This window comes from Vipera berus, assembly GCF_964194415.1.
Source record: "Vipera berus genome assembly, chromosome: 5".
Classification (NCBI taxonomy): Eukaryota; Metazoa; Chordata; class Lepidosauria; order Squamata; family Viperidae; genus Vipera; species Vipera berus.
The window spans coordinates 32,979,846-32,994,780 of record NC_138207.1 but is presented as its reverse complement, the minus strand read 5'-3'; the positions used below and the strand labels follow the sequence as shown (position 1 = coordinate 32,994,780).

Below are 14,935 nucleotides of genomic sequence, written 5' to 3'. Positions count from 1 at the left end.
CATCAGCTTTTCTCTCTACTCCAGGGGTGTCAAACTCAATTTCATTGATGGCCGCATCAGCATTGCAGTTGCCCTCAGGGGGCCGGCTGGGTGTGGCCTGGGTGGGCATGGCCTACTGGGTGGGTGTGGCTAGAGTGTGTATGGCCTACTGGGTGGGCGTGGCCAGCTCTACATCGTTCGCATCAAGGGTGCCTATGGGGGCCTGGGCAGGAGTGGGACAGATCTGAGGGTCTCTGGCAGAAGGAGAGTCTCTGGGCCAGGGCCAAGGCAGTGGGGGCCATTCCCTCACTGTTTCCAGGATGGCTTCGTGGGCCGCATGAAACCACTTCGCGGGCCAGATCTGGCCCCCGGGCCTTGTGTTTGACATGTCTGCTCTACTGACTGCAATTGGCCTTGAAATAGACAAAAGTCAGAACAGATCATGAAGAGCTAAGATTTCTTCTTTTATTCAATTTATAGACAGCAGAGGGTGCACTTACTTGCAGTTGAAGACACTATTAAATACTTGGAATCTTTTAAAATAAAAATTATTGTTTCTCCATTTACTCGAACAAATCCCACTATTCTGGTTTATTAGTGATAACTTACTTTATTCAAAACATTCTAAAGTCCTCATTTACTGCTTACAAAAAAAATCCATTCAGACAAGTCTTCTCTACTCCAGGAGAGTCAGTAAAAGGCTATCATCATTCACAGCCAGCCGGCATAATCACGGACACCTTGATCCAGTATTTATAAGATATGTAGCAGAACATCAGGATTGGGTTAACTTGTAGACACAGGAAATACAGAGGTCCCAACATGTTTTTTTTTTAGGAAGAAATGAAAAAGTTGCCAACCTAAATTGTACTTCACCATATGCAGCGTTGCTGTTGCAGCACAAACTCTGTCTGTTTTACATATTCAAAAATATTAATCACTTAAGTCTTCATTTCCTCAAACACGGTCCTCTATCATGATGTGTTTAATTGTTGCAGGATCCAAGCTGGGTCAGTCACCAGGACCAGAGGTTTCGTTTCCCAAGCTTTCAGATTCGTACTGGCACCATCCTCAGGGAATCTCTTTCTAGTAGAGTGCGTGCTTTGGGTTATTCTCTGTGTGGTATTTATATGGTGCCTGTCCAAAAGCTCAGAAGACTAAACCTCTGGTCCAGGTGATTGACCCAGACTGGATCCTGAAACATTATCCTGGGACAAGTTTATCTGCTTATTTAAGTGTGTAATCTCCTATGAAATTTACTGTTTTTCATAGCAGTGATGTATTAATGATAATTTAGAATTAACTAGTAAAAACACCAATAATATGCTGCAGTCATCTATTTACTCCTTATGGTAATTTATTATCACTAATATAATATCTACAGGGCTTTGCTGTTTGGCCCAGCAAGACTATACATTTATCTTTTATAAGACACAGTTACCTACAATATAAAGTACTTAATTAAATATTGATGAGTACACAGTTAAATCCAGCACTTCTGGATGATCCTGTATGTACTTTATATTTTATAAAGGCAAGTTCTTTATAAACTTTTTAGTTCTCAAGATATTCCAATTTATTCATATGAGCCTCATTTAAAATTATTAAAACTTCCAAAACATTTACACAGACATCTATAAGGCTACCAAAGTTAATACATTACTGTCCACAAATACAAGAGGTATGACAAAATTGCATCCTATAAAATTCAACAAATTTGCTTAAACCTTTATTTTAGGGCCAAAATACACATACCCAAAGTTCTGAACAGATTGTAAAATAAATTTTACTTGTTTTATTTCATGCCTATCATTTGTTCATGTTATCTCAAATTATTCCGATGGACTCAAAACCTCTCTTGGGGGGAAAAATGTTCTGCTTCCAGAGCAAGTATTTTGTCACTGACCTAGTTCTTCATTCTGAGCAGTTTCTGAAAGGATGTTGTCAACAACTACTCATTAGAGAGCCAAATGCTTTGGCAAGCTTTAACTAGGATAGACATTCCACTACCAGGATGGATTGAACAAAAGGTTCACCTCATTTCCGACTGCTTAAACTCCCACTGATAGAAAAGTCATGCAATTCAGTACAGATGAGAAGTCTAAAGAGATGAGTAGAAAAAAGTGACTCTATTTGGCACAAATGTAATTCAACCCACATTGACATATGTCAGCATTTACTGTGCCTTCAGGATGCTGTTTTCAAGTATTACATTTTAGATAAGCTTAAGTTCTTAACCACAACATAATTAGTTCATGTTTTTCTGTTTGAGAAGCACAAATAAATTACTGGCACATTCTTTTAGAAAACAAAACAAATATTTCAGACTTCGGGTATTAGTATTCAAGCATTGTTTTCTATTCACTCAAGTTGATAACTTTTTCAAAATATACTTAGATTCAGTAGTACAATTCTTATTATCAAACTGTTACTCAAACACTACAACTAATAAAACTATTTGCAAATAAACAATTTTCCAGTTAGTTACTATTATATGCAGTCATTTTTAACACATATTTTATGATGTTTTAAAATTATACAAAGATGCCTATATAAACTGTGTACAGAGAAGGCTATATAATTACAATGCATTTTTCATTTTGTGATACTAAATACCATATGGAACTTCCAGAGGCATACTAATATTAAGGCTACAAACATCTGCTTTGTTCCAAATGTGTCTTAAGAAAGCCCTTTACCAAGAAAATTACACAGTATTTAAAGGTGTTATGAGAGGGATTGGAAGAAACCAAGTCTACCTTGCAATAGCTTTATTCATTAATTTATTAAGACAACTTTAAGTATGCAATAGGATTTCCACTAGAAATTGGAGTCATTTGGGGAAAGACCGTGGTGGCACAATGGTTAGAATGCAGTATTTCACTGCCAGGAGTTCGATTTCTTCAATCCTGACCAGCTCACAGTTGACTCAGCCGTCCATCCTTCTGAGGTCAGTAAAATGAGGACCCAGATTGTTGGGGGCAATATGCTCACTCTGTAAACCACTTAGAGAGGGCTGTAAAGCACTGAGAAGCAGTATATAAGTCTGTTGCTACTGCTATTAAAAACCAGAAAGCAGCATGACCATACCTGAGTCAGGAAGAATTGCTGCAATGTGGAAGATTCATTATTGCAATAGGAATTGTGACTTTTAGGATACTGATAATCATAACCTGTGTCCCACATGAACAGGCATAGATCCCTGATGCTCAAATTGTTCCTCACTTATAGCAAATCACTGGTATCTCCAGATGACGAAATAGGTAAACTCTTAGTACCAGTTCTTCCCAATAGCAGAAATGTAAGGAAAATGGAACAGGGCAAGTAAATATACAGTAGAAGGAGGGGTTCCAAACATTACTGTGGACACTAATAATTTGCATTTATTTTCAAGAGTGTTCTGACTCAGCAAAATGAAAAGATGCCAAGGATCAAATTGAGAGAAGGCAAAACATATAGATGACATCTAATAAATCCAATGGCAACACCAAGATTTGGTACACAGGTTAGTCCCCCGTATATATGATCCATAAATCATATTTCTGTACTTTCATAGTGATTAACCAAACTATGGTCCAAATTGCTAGGTCACAGCTGGAATATTGTAGGCAGTTCTGTCACAGCATTAAAAATATATATGGTGGAGATTTATTTATTAGAGTTGTTTGCTGAATTAGAGAGGGTTCAGACTTCAACAAAGATGACCAAGGGGTTAGAGCAAGTTCCCCAAGAGGAAAGGATGTAATATTTGATACTTTTTAATATAGAAAGCAAGGGAATGAGAGAGTTGAAGAGTACAAAAATTTGAATGGTATGGATAAAATAGGCAAGGAGAAGTTAATTTCCTCTTCCCAGATTAGTAGAATTGAGGTTAACTAATAAAATTTAATCCTGGAAGATTAAACTTTGAAATCTGCTACCATGAGATGTGGAGCTATTACTCTGGCTGGCTTCACACATACACACACACACAAAAGGGGGGGGGGGTTGGACCAATTCCTGAAAGTCACAGGGAAGCAATTAGCCTTTGAAGACCATTTGCTGGAGATTTGTGGGTTTCCTTAGCCACTCTGAGAACAGACAGATGGACTTGATGGCCAGCCATTCAATCCAACAGGGCATTGCTTATGTTCGTATGCTACTTTGTGTTGCAATGGAATAAAGCAATATATTTTCCCATTTGCCAAGTGGAATACATTGACAATAATTATTGATTCCAGTTCTTCCCCTTCTTATTCATCAGTCCAAAGATGCTGCAGGCTCTGCTTGCTTCAGGTTTTCTACAAACTGAATCTAGTCTTGGTGAATTGCTCAATACCTACTGACTATCCCACAGAATTTTTCTACAAAATTGGCACTGAGACCTTCCCTAATAGACTACGGAATTTCAAAAACTACAATACCCTTCATACAGAGCTCTTTCCTACTAAACTGGCCTGACAGTGATCATTTCCTGGGAATTTTAATCTTGCAGGTGCCTGACAAATTGCTTCTCCTAAACATTGTAACTATGGGATAAGATGGACTCTGCTCTATTTGGATTAAGTGGTTATCATAACAGGAAGAAACATATACTGAAATTCTGAGCACATCAAAATTATAATGACTAATAGTTCAGACAAGTCAATTATTTGCCACTATTCTAATCTATTTCAGTGACTCCAACAGCTAGGCCCTATGGCAGGGGTAGGCAACCTCAGCTCTTTTATGACTCATGGACTTCAACTCCCAGAATTCCTGAGTCAGCTGAAGTCCATGAGTCATAAAAGAGCCGAGGTTGCCTACCCCTGCCTTATGGTAACTACTCAAAATCAAAAACTACTATCTAAAGTTCTACAAAGTATCATTCAATTTCCACACAATGTCTGAAATGTAGTTCTCCGCAAGGCCGGTGTAAATAAGATTGAAAGTAATATCCAGCTTTTTTTCTATTGATTGTAGATAAATTTCTGCCCATAGACTTGACTTGTCTGACCCTAGCAGTTAATTTTAATACTATATGGAGGAGGGATCTGCTTGAGAAGCTACACTTATATGGAATCTCTGAGAAAATTCTCCTATTCAAAAAGTGAGAAGATGCCAGAAAGGTACCCAGAACCCATTGGACACAGAAAAACAACTAGATCAGTATAAGCTATACAGATGTTTTCTTAAGGAGCTGCTGATCTTTTTCACTCAGACTTGTGGAATATTTAAATTCCATTTGTTTCCAAGTGGAGGAAGTCTTGAACTAATTGCACTAAATCACTTACTGATTTAATGTTTAAGGTTTAATGCTCCACTTTCGCTGTATTTGAAAACAAGTATTCTCTCTCTCTCTTTCACTCAGACTTGTGGAATATTTAAATTCCATTTGTTTCCAAGTGGAGGAAGTCTTGAACTAATTGCACTAAGTCACTTATTGAATTAATGTTTAAGGTTTAATGCTCCACTTTCGCTGTATTTGAAAACAAGTATTCTGTGTGTGTGTGTGTGTGTGTGTGTGTGTGTGTGTGTGTGTAAATAAATAAAATAACCTATGGTTTCTGATCTGTATTTGTGATGTAGATGCTGCTGGATATACATACAGTTTCTATAGGGATTCTAAGACTTCTTTTATTTACCCTGATATATCAAATACCCCTGGCACAGAGATGCTTTTTACATGCAAAATCTTCTCTTGGACCAGACTGATCTACTTCCTTGGCTGTTGCTAAAAACTGCCATATAGCTACTAAATCTAGGCAAGAACTAACAACTTCCAAGGATAATATTTTCCAGACTCCTGCCATTTAGCTCTGCCTATAGACAATGTCTTCGTTTTTTTAAAAAAAACAGGATTTTACTCTTCATTTTTAGAATCTTCTTAGCTCAATCTCTAAGTGCTTTTTGTTTAGTATTAATAATAATAATAGTTACACTCATAGGCAGAAAGTAATCCGAATAGACGTTTTCTGGGCTGTTGCTTAAATCGTTTCGGTTTTGCTTTATTTTTGTTCTTGCTTTTATGCTGACCCTTGGCCGAAATTAACTGCTCGTTTGCTTGATTACCAGCCTCAAACGGCTCGCAGTACACAAGGTCTATCAGAGGGAGGTGAATTGCCTTGTTCGATAACTGCCAATTTAACTCCCCAAGTCCGTCAGAAAAACACCTCGCTTGCACAAAAACTTTTTAAGCTCAGGACTTCTTACGTTCCGCAAACTCAGTTTCGTTCCCACCATTACATTTCAGCCAATTTCCTGGCGACCAGTCTTAATAAACTAACGGCTGTCATCTGGCATGCAAGAATCTGAGCCAGTCTCTCCCAGCCACCGGCAGTCGGGGCAGGGAAGAGCCGCGGGGGGTGTTTGGGGAGACCCCCAGGGGAGGGTGAGGCGGAAAGGAAGAAAGGGAAAGGAAGCAGGCCAATCACGCCCATATGGAAGCCGGAGGGAGGAGAGAAATTAAAGCCGGACAAAGAAACAAAAGGAGGGAGAAGAGGAAGAAGGGCGCGCGCCGTGGAGAGAACTCGCTTCCTCGAAGACTCATCCCAGGAAACCAAAACGCTCCCGCTTGAGACGTACCTGACTTCGAAGCGGCCGGAGAAAAGGCTACTGCTGCAGCTCCGCGTCCTCCCACCGCTCGGCTCAGCGACTAAAGCGAGCCGCCCCAAATCCGGCATTTATCCCGCCGCGGTCGAGAGCGCGCAGAAGCGACCAGGCGGCGCCCACTTCTCTTCCTCTCTCTCTCTCTCTCTCTCTCTCTCTCTCTCTCTCTCTCTCTCTCTCTCTCCCCGCAACCTCCGCCTCCTCTGCTCGACTTTCTCCACCGCGTTCCGGCCTTTCTCTTTCTTCCGCACAAGATCGCGCGGCAAAAAAAAAGGGGGGGGGATCTCGCTGGTCCCGGTCCGGATTCCGTTTCCCAAGTCAGCAGCCCTCCCCGTCACGAAAGCCCGGCCGCCGCTGGCTCTTTCTTCCTCGCCTCCCCCTCCATCAAAGAGAAAGCAAGAGGGCGGCTTCGGGCGCCGGCGTGGCTCTGCTCTCTTTCGCTTCCAGGCGGAATTCTTGCCTCGCCCGGTTTTCAGGATGTGCTTGAGAGATAATTATAGTTGCTTTCACCGATAACACGCTATCCATATCTTTTTAAAAAAAAAAAGGGGGAGGGAGAAAAAGCCTTGAGTGAACTCAACGATGTTTTAAATTAATGGCCAGCCGCAACAAAATGTTGCAGTACATCCAACACCCGTCCAAGATACAAGAGGTATCTCGGAGGTGCTTTTTCTTCCATCTTACCCCGATTTTCCTTTTCTCCCGAGCAGCATAACTTAGCCAGTTGCTCAGTCTCCCTAAGTAACTCTTAAAAAGATTTTCCTGTTGAGGTTTCTGTTGGGTTGCGTTGACTCTGCAACTGTACATTCCTAATGAAAGTAGAAGTAGGCTTATGAGAGATACCTTATGTGCATGAATAAAGTTGTTCTGGCATACAGGGAATAGCTGCAGTCACACTAAGCAGAAATAAAATGTGCCATGCATGCAGCACGCTAAGCCACACAAAATTCATGTATATGTCATGCATATATCTTAATATGGTGTTCAAGTTTATCTAGACAAAGTAATAAGATTGTCATAGATCACCCACTTTTGTCTCTAGCCTGATCCACTACAAATTTGAGTCCTATCAAATATTAACAGGTAATCCCTTGAAAAATACTTCCAAGGGAATTAACTGAACAAATTAAAATGTTCTACACTTCTGTGCATACTGCATTGCATTGCTACATGTGTTGGACTGGAAAATTCAGTCCAATCTTCTATCTGATGGAAGAGGTGATCTGGAGTTGTTGCTTCCCACAATAAATATGACAAATAAATAAAAATTCTCATTACTTGAAGCTGAGCCTTTACAGAGACTGTGATTTCTTCTCTGGTATGCAAAAACAGAAGAAAAGAGTTGCTAACTACAGGATTCCCAGGCTAGCTGCAATTCATTAATGCAACAGGTAACCATAATTGCTCACTTAAAATGAACCACATAATGAAATGTGTACATCTAAGGCCTCTAGGACCTCCACGCCGCAGTACTTGTATTCCTGCACCCATGTTGTGTACATTTTTTCAGACCCTTTCAACCAGCCTCCCCACTGCCTCACTCTGCCAGAAAGGTTGCTATGAAGAGCTTGAAAGCTGTGACAAATGAAAAAATAGCATGTCAGCATTTTAGTAATCAAGCACTTTTCTCTGTATTGTATCCATAGTTGCCAACCGCTATGGCAGCTGGAAAGAGGACCGAGGGAGAAACTGCTTCCACCAGGCACCAGAAAGAGGGACCTGAGGCCTTATGGTAATGGTTGCCTTGACACCCAGAGACAGGGTGATTCAAGAGTTCCTACCAAGAGAAGAATAAACCATCAACAAGGTTAGCAGAATTGCAACACAGCAAAAGGAGAAAAAAGTAGCTTTGCTCTGACATCAAATTAGCCATGTGGAGCCAGAAAAACAACAACCCCAACTTAGCTCTCAAACCCAGTTAAACGGACACAGGGAACTACAGACCAATCAGCCTAACATCAATACTTGGGAAAATATTGGAGAAGATAATAAAAAACCAGATATGTGAACATCTAGAAGAGTACTGGGCCAGCATGGCTTTGTTAAAAACAGATCATGCCAAACCAATCTTATTTCATTCTTTGATCAGGTGGCTAAATTGGTGGACCAGCGGAATGCAGTGGACAAGGCATTTGACAAAGTAAACCAGAACCTTCTTCTTGGAAAGCTTTAAAAAAGTGGGATAGACAGTTTCCCAATCAGATGGATCTTTAATTGGCTGACAAACTGCACTCAAAGAGTAGTCCTTAATGGTATTACATCTACATGGATGGAAGTAAGCAGTGGGGTACCGCAAGGTTCAGTCCTAGGCCCAGTACTCTTCAACATCTTCATAAATGACCTAGATGAGGGAATAGAAGGGGAACTTATCAAATTTGCAGATGACACTAAGATGGCAGGAATAGTCAACACGCTAGATGATAGGCTCAAAATCCAGAGGCATCTTGACAGGCTTGAACACTGGGCCCTATCTAACAAAATGAAAATCAATGTAGAAAAAAGTAAAGTCTTACACTTAGGCAAGGAAAACCAAAAGTACACATACAGATTGGGTGAAACCAGGCTTAATCACAGCAACTGTGAGAGGATCTTGGAGTCTTAGTAGACAATCATTTAAATATGAGCCAACAGTGCAATCCTAAATTGCATTAACAGAGGGATTCAATCATGAGATACTAATACCACTCTATAAAGCCTTAGTAAGACCATACCTAGAATATTGCAATCAATTTGGTCTCCACACTATAAAAAAAGATGTTGAGACTCTGGAGAGAGTGCAGAAAAGATCAACAAGGATGATTAAGGGACTGGAGGCTAAAACATGTGAAGAACAGTTACAGTAACTGGGCATGGCTAGTCTAATGAAGAGAAGGACCAGGAGAGAAATGATAGAAGTGTTCTAGTATTTGAGGGGCTATCACAGACAGGAGGGGGTCAACCTATTTCCCAAAGTACCTGAAGGCCAGACAAGGAATAACGGATGGAAACTGATCAAGGAGAGATTCAACTTGAAATAAGGAGAGATTTCCTGACAGTGAGAACAATCAATCAAAGGAATAGGCTGCCTTCAGATGTTGTGGTGCGTCATCACTGGAGGTTTTCAAGAAGAAACTGGACTGCCATCTGTCAGAAATGGTGTAGGGGCTCCTGCTTGGGCAGGGTGTTGGACTAGATGACCTCCAAGGTCCCTTCCAACTCTGTTATTCTATTCTGTTCTGTTCTGTTCTGTTCTGTTCTATTCTATTGCTGTACAGTCATACAGGTTTGGAGCTGCAGAGACACATCTTTTGGTCTGGATTTATATACTTTTTTGATATCACTCATATATATCCAGGATAAGGTGATTTTGATTTGTTTTTTTTTGTTGAGATGAAGAGGCAATATAAACCTTCTTGAGAAGGTATTTTTCAGCCTCCTTATCATGTCCTCCATTATTTAGAATAGCCCTAAGAGCCTTGTATGCAGCCTTTGCAAATAATGAAGAAAAGTAAAGCAAGAAAAGAGATGCAATGAATGTTTCATTTTTCTGTTAAAAGTTAGGGCCCTGTGAATCAGAAAGCAGATTTACAAGGGTGATTTGTTCACCCCTTTGTTAGAGAAAAACACCCCATTGAAGGGCAGAGTCCTATTCTATAGTCATTTGACCAGTATGTCTTTCAATTCAAGAAGCGCAGCAATGGGATTAGCTTAATATTTTGGTATAAAAGGGAAGAAGGAAGAAATTTAAGAGAAAAAAAATACTTTTGGACAAAAATGCTATTGGTGAAAAGACCTTGAATGTTTAGTTACCCTGATGACAGAATCCATATATTGGTTGTATGAAGGTCTGCTGATTAGTGTTGTTTTGAAATGATACTAAATCATTTGTCAGCTCAATTTGATTCAGCATTGCAACGTTAAGTTAAGAAGTTAAGCTAATAGCTGCATTTTTAGAACATAGGAACTGTCTCATAACCTTCATCTCAACTTTATGTTAAGCAGTCTGCCTTTAGAATTTCAAATACCTTATTTTGACAACTAGCTGAAAATGCCAGAGATTAAATTTAGGACATGCTGAGTGCAAGGTATGTGTTCTACCACATCAAAGCTAAACTCTGGGACCAGCAATGTCAGTCATGCACTAAGGTTCATTCCCTGACAGGAAGCCCATTAGCATTTATCCTCTGAATTTGCTGTTCCTTTTCATGCAGTGGGTTAGGGCTAGGGATCATCAGTTTCCTTGTACTTCTTTCTAGTCAAAGTTAGTTGATCTCAAAAACTAAGCAGGATTGTCTCTGGTTAGAATTTGGATGGGAGACTAATAAGAAATAGTAGATTTAAAATAGCTAATTGTATCCATTGCAAAAATAATTCCATTGGCTAAAAGAAGGTTTCAGTCTATAACTTGTTGCTTATACTCAGGATCTTCCTCCCCCACAACAAAAACACTCAAAAGGCTCCTGTGACCTGCATGGCCAACCTTAACCCCCCCCCCCCCGCAAGGAGAACTGGCAGAGGGAAATCCAGTTGAAGCTCACTTCCATGCACAAGGCAGTTGCTGTTTTACTCCCAGAACTCAAATTGCTGTACATGATGTACACTAATCTCCATCATTTCAATCCATTATCTGAATCTGATTAGAGTATTTCCAAACTGTTTACCGAAGGATGTATGTGACTTAACCAGAACAATATGCTTCTTCAAGGATTTGTATTGGTCTTAAACCTGGCATAATATTATGCCTGAAAAAGAAGAGTTATGAATAAAACTCTTTTATTGGTCATAGTATTTTCTATGTAGTCCTCCACAATAGGAAGAAATCAGCTTAAGAACCTGGGTTCACATGTGTGTTAAGCCATATGGTTGAATTAGCATATTACATGAATGGTTTATAAACCATGGTTTGTGTGCTATACAAATGCAGTCATTTATAAGCTGCAATTTAGTGCAACATGCAACAAGTGACATATCTTAAACAGTCCCAATTATTAATGGACCTCAAGACTTTCTCTAATGCTAACAAGCATCTCTAATGGAAGCAGCTTTTCCAAAACCATATATTTCCTGTTTCTGATGTAGAGACCAATGTCTGCAGAAACAAAGAATGAGTGTAAAAAAAAAATCCAGGGTGAAAGTTGTTTATCCTGAACTTCCTACCTCATATGAGATCATTTCCACCATTATTGTGTATTAATTAATGCCTCCTGATTCACAGGCAATATAATGATTCCATAATTTATTTATTTATTTATTTATTTTATTGGATTTGTATACCGCCCTATTCCCGTAGGACTCAGGGCGGTTTACAGGGCAGTTAAAACCATGAATACAAAAAATTAAAAACAATTAAATAATGAAGTCAAATTATGACCAGCAGTGGAAATGCCAGAAATTCTTGAATTATAGTTTTTGATTTTGCTTCTGAAAATCCACATTGTCATTATAATGTTATATGTAATAGGCAGTTGCATACAGATTATAGCAAAATTTAGCTAATGGAATATAACAATAATTATCCTGTTCAATTGTTCTCTACCGCTCTATAAAACATTTAATTAAGAATTATTTTGACAAAGAAAAAAGAATTATTTTGACCTTGCAGTAGATTTGCTACTTTTAGTTCTAGCTCTTGAGCTTTCATTTATCTCATTCTCTGTAGATAGTGCCCTACTTTTAAACTGAATTGGTTTTCAATCTTGTAACTTTTTCAAGGACTTTGCTTTTCAATGTTCTTTTATTATAACCTTTGCTACATCATTTCATTATTTTTTCAGGAGGGTTATGTATATCAGAAAGTGACTTGTCTTCCTTTAATGGAAAAAAGGGTTATAATATTTACTTTTTACTGGGTCTTCTAAAATTCTGCGGTAGCTTTTAGGAGTGAATGTTGTGGATAACATCATTGGACACGACTATTCAGTGAACATAGGCCAGATGCCACCAACTGGCCAGCATAAGAAATAGAAAGCAAGAAGTTACAAAAGGGTGAGAAAAAGGAGTATACTTATCTCTAAAACCAGATACATAACTACAGTATTGGGTAGAAGATGCGCTTCATTGTAACTATGGTTGCTTGTGTCTGCAATAAAATATGTTTTTCTACTGAAGACTTTTGTCTCCCTAAGGGAGAGCCAAATTCCAGAGGAAGAATTATTGCATGAACCTGGGAGTAACTCCTGAACTACCACTCAGTACAGTAATCTGTCTACTTCATGTCTGAAAACTAATTTCTGTACCTTCTTTAAAAATGTTATTGAAGCTCTGGAAAAGAGGAGGCAACAGGACAAATTCTAGGTGAGCATGTAGCAAATACATATAACCCAGATCAAGATGTTTCTATGATATGATTTTTAAGTCTCTTAAAATTAGCAGTCTCAAAATTTGAGTTGTACTAATACTACAGAACTAGGCAACAATCAAGCTGTTTATAGTAAAGCTGGGCAACTCTTTAGATTTAACAAAAATTTTGAGGCTGGTAGGATATAAATATAGTGCCTCTCAGGAATACTTAGAAATATTGATGCCTGTTCAGTTTGATCATATAAATTAATAAAACCATTTAATCCAATCTGCAAGTTCAATGGACATTAAAAAAATTCAGCCTGAAAATGTGTATTGAAATATTCATATTAGTACATTTGCAAAGCAAAACGTATTGCAATATTTGCTATAGTGCACTATCTCAACAACAGGTCTGTTCCATTCCTGAACTTTTGTTGATGGAGATTAGGCTGCTTTGCTTTGAAATGCATTTTAAGTAGAAATGTTGAGCAGCTTCACACAGTACCAATGACGCAACAGAGGAAGTTGCTCCGATACATCACGTGACATCACATAACGTTGCAAATTTAACATGTTTGACCTAACAGATGTCAGGTTTATTATTGTTCTATATGAGATGCTGTTCAAACATAACAAAAGGAATATTTGGTCAGCTTCTAAATAAATGCAGCTAGGCCTCCTAACACAATATTTTTGACCCAAACACACACACGTGCAAACATACTGCAACTGATGTGTGAAGAAACCCCAATGGCACATTAGACACATATTTTTATTGGAATATAGTCTGGAGCATCAGGAAAATGCTGTTGTTGGCAAACTGTTATTGAGCAGTTATAGAAATGCTTTCTGAAAGGCAATTAAATTCCAAGAAACATTCCTGTTCTACTTGGGAATTACTCAATTAGCCAGAAGCCAAGAGAAGCCATATTTTTTTTAACAGTGTCTGTACAAATCTTCAGGATGAAATTATTCATTTACAAGTGAATTCACCATATGTTGCTCAAAATTTGAATATACAGGGATTAAACTCTATATTGTTCTGAGAGAGCACGACAGAACCATAATGATCTACTGAGCATCAATAGTAGAAAAATCAGAATTTTTTTATTCCAATGCCACCAGCTCTTATTGTTAATTTGATTTTACAGTCAATGACTAAAGTACATAAACCCAAATAAAAAAGAAAGAGAAATGCTCAGATTAAAACAGCCAACATTTAATAAATAAAATATACTTAAAAGGGCAGATCAACTTAAAAGTAGAAGTGAATATTAAGGACACCGTGGGGTATAAACTGGATTAGGCAAAGGGTATTAACCTACCCCTTCATGGATTACTGCCTTGTCGTGGCGAAGGGGCTTGCGTAATTCAATGAAGCTATGAGCTATGCCGTGCAGGGCCACCCAAGACGGACAGGTCATAGCAGAGAGTTCTGACAAAACGTGATCCACTGGAGAAGGAAATGGCAACCCACTCCAGTATCTTTGCCATGAAAACCCTATGGACAGTACCAAAAGGCAAAACGATATGACGCTGGAAGATGAGCCCCTCAGGTCGGAAGGCGTCCAATATGCTACTGGGGAAGAGCAGAGGGCTAGTACTAGTAGCGCCAGAAAGAATGAAGCGACTGGGCCAAAGCCGAAAGGACGCTCAGCTGTGGATATGTCTGGTGGTGAAAGGAAAGTCCGATGCTGTAAAGATTTTTTCTCCATAGGAACCTGGAATGTAAGATCCATGAATCAAGGCAAGCTGGACGTGGTCAAACAAGAGATGACAAGACTGAACATCGACATCTTAGGTATCAGCGAACTAAAATGGACAGGAATGGGTGAATTTAATTCAGGTGACCATCAGGTATACTACTGCGGGCAAGAATCCCTCAGAAGAAATGGAGTAGCCTTCATAGTCAATAAAAGAGTAGGAAAAGCAATACTGGGATACAATCCTCAAAATGACAGAATGATCTCAGTTCGAATCCAAGGCAAACCATTCAATATCACAGTAGTCCAAGTCTATGCTCCAACCACCGGTGCTGAAGAGGATGAAATTGACCGGTTCTATGAAGCCCTACAGCACCTTATAGAACTAACACCAAAAAATGATGTCCTTATCATCATGGGGAATT

General features: G+C 39.1%; 1 protein-coding gene across 2 annotated transcripts in view; it reads right to left on the bottom strand.

Moving 5' to 3' along the window:
- SERPINE2 (serpin family E member 2) overlaps positions 1 to 6,762 on the bottom strand; it is a 30,822-nt gene extending 24,060 nt beyond the window's left edge. The window contains exon 1 of one of the 2 annotated variants that reach the window (XM_081330109.1): positions 6,523 to 6,762. The gene's annotated coding sequence lies outside the window, so the exon portion shown is untranslated. The remainder of the gene's footprint in view (positions 1 to 6,522) is intronic. The other variant, XM_081330108.1, reaches the window with a different exon arrangement.
- Between the last annotated feature and the right edge of the window lie 8,173 nt (positions 6,763 to 14,935).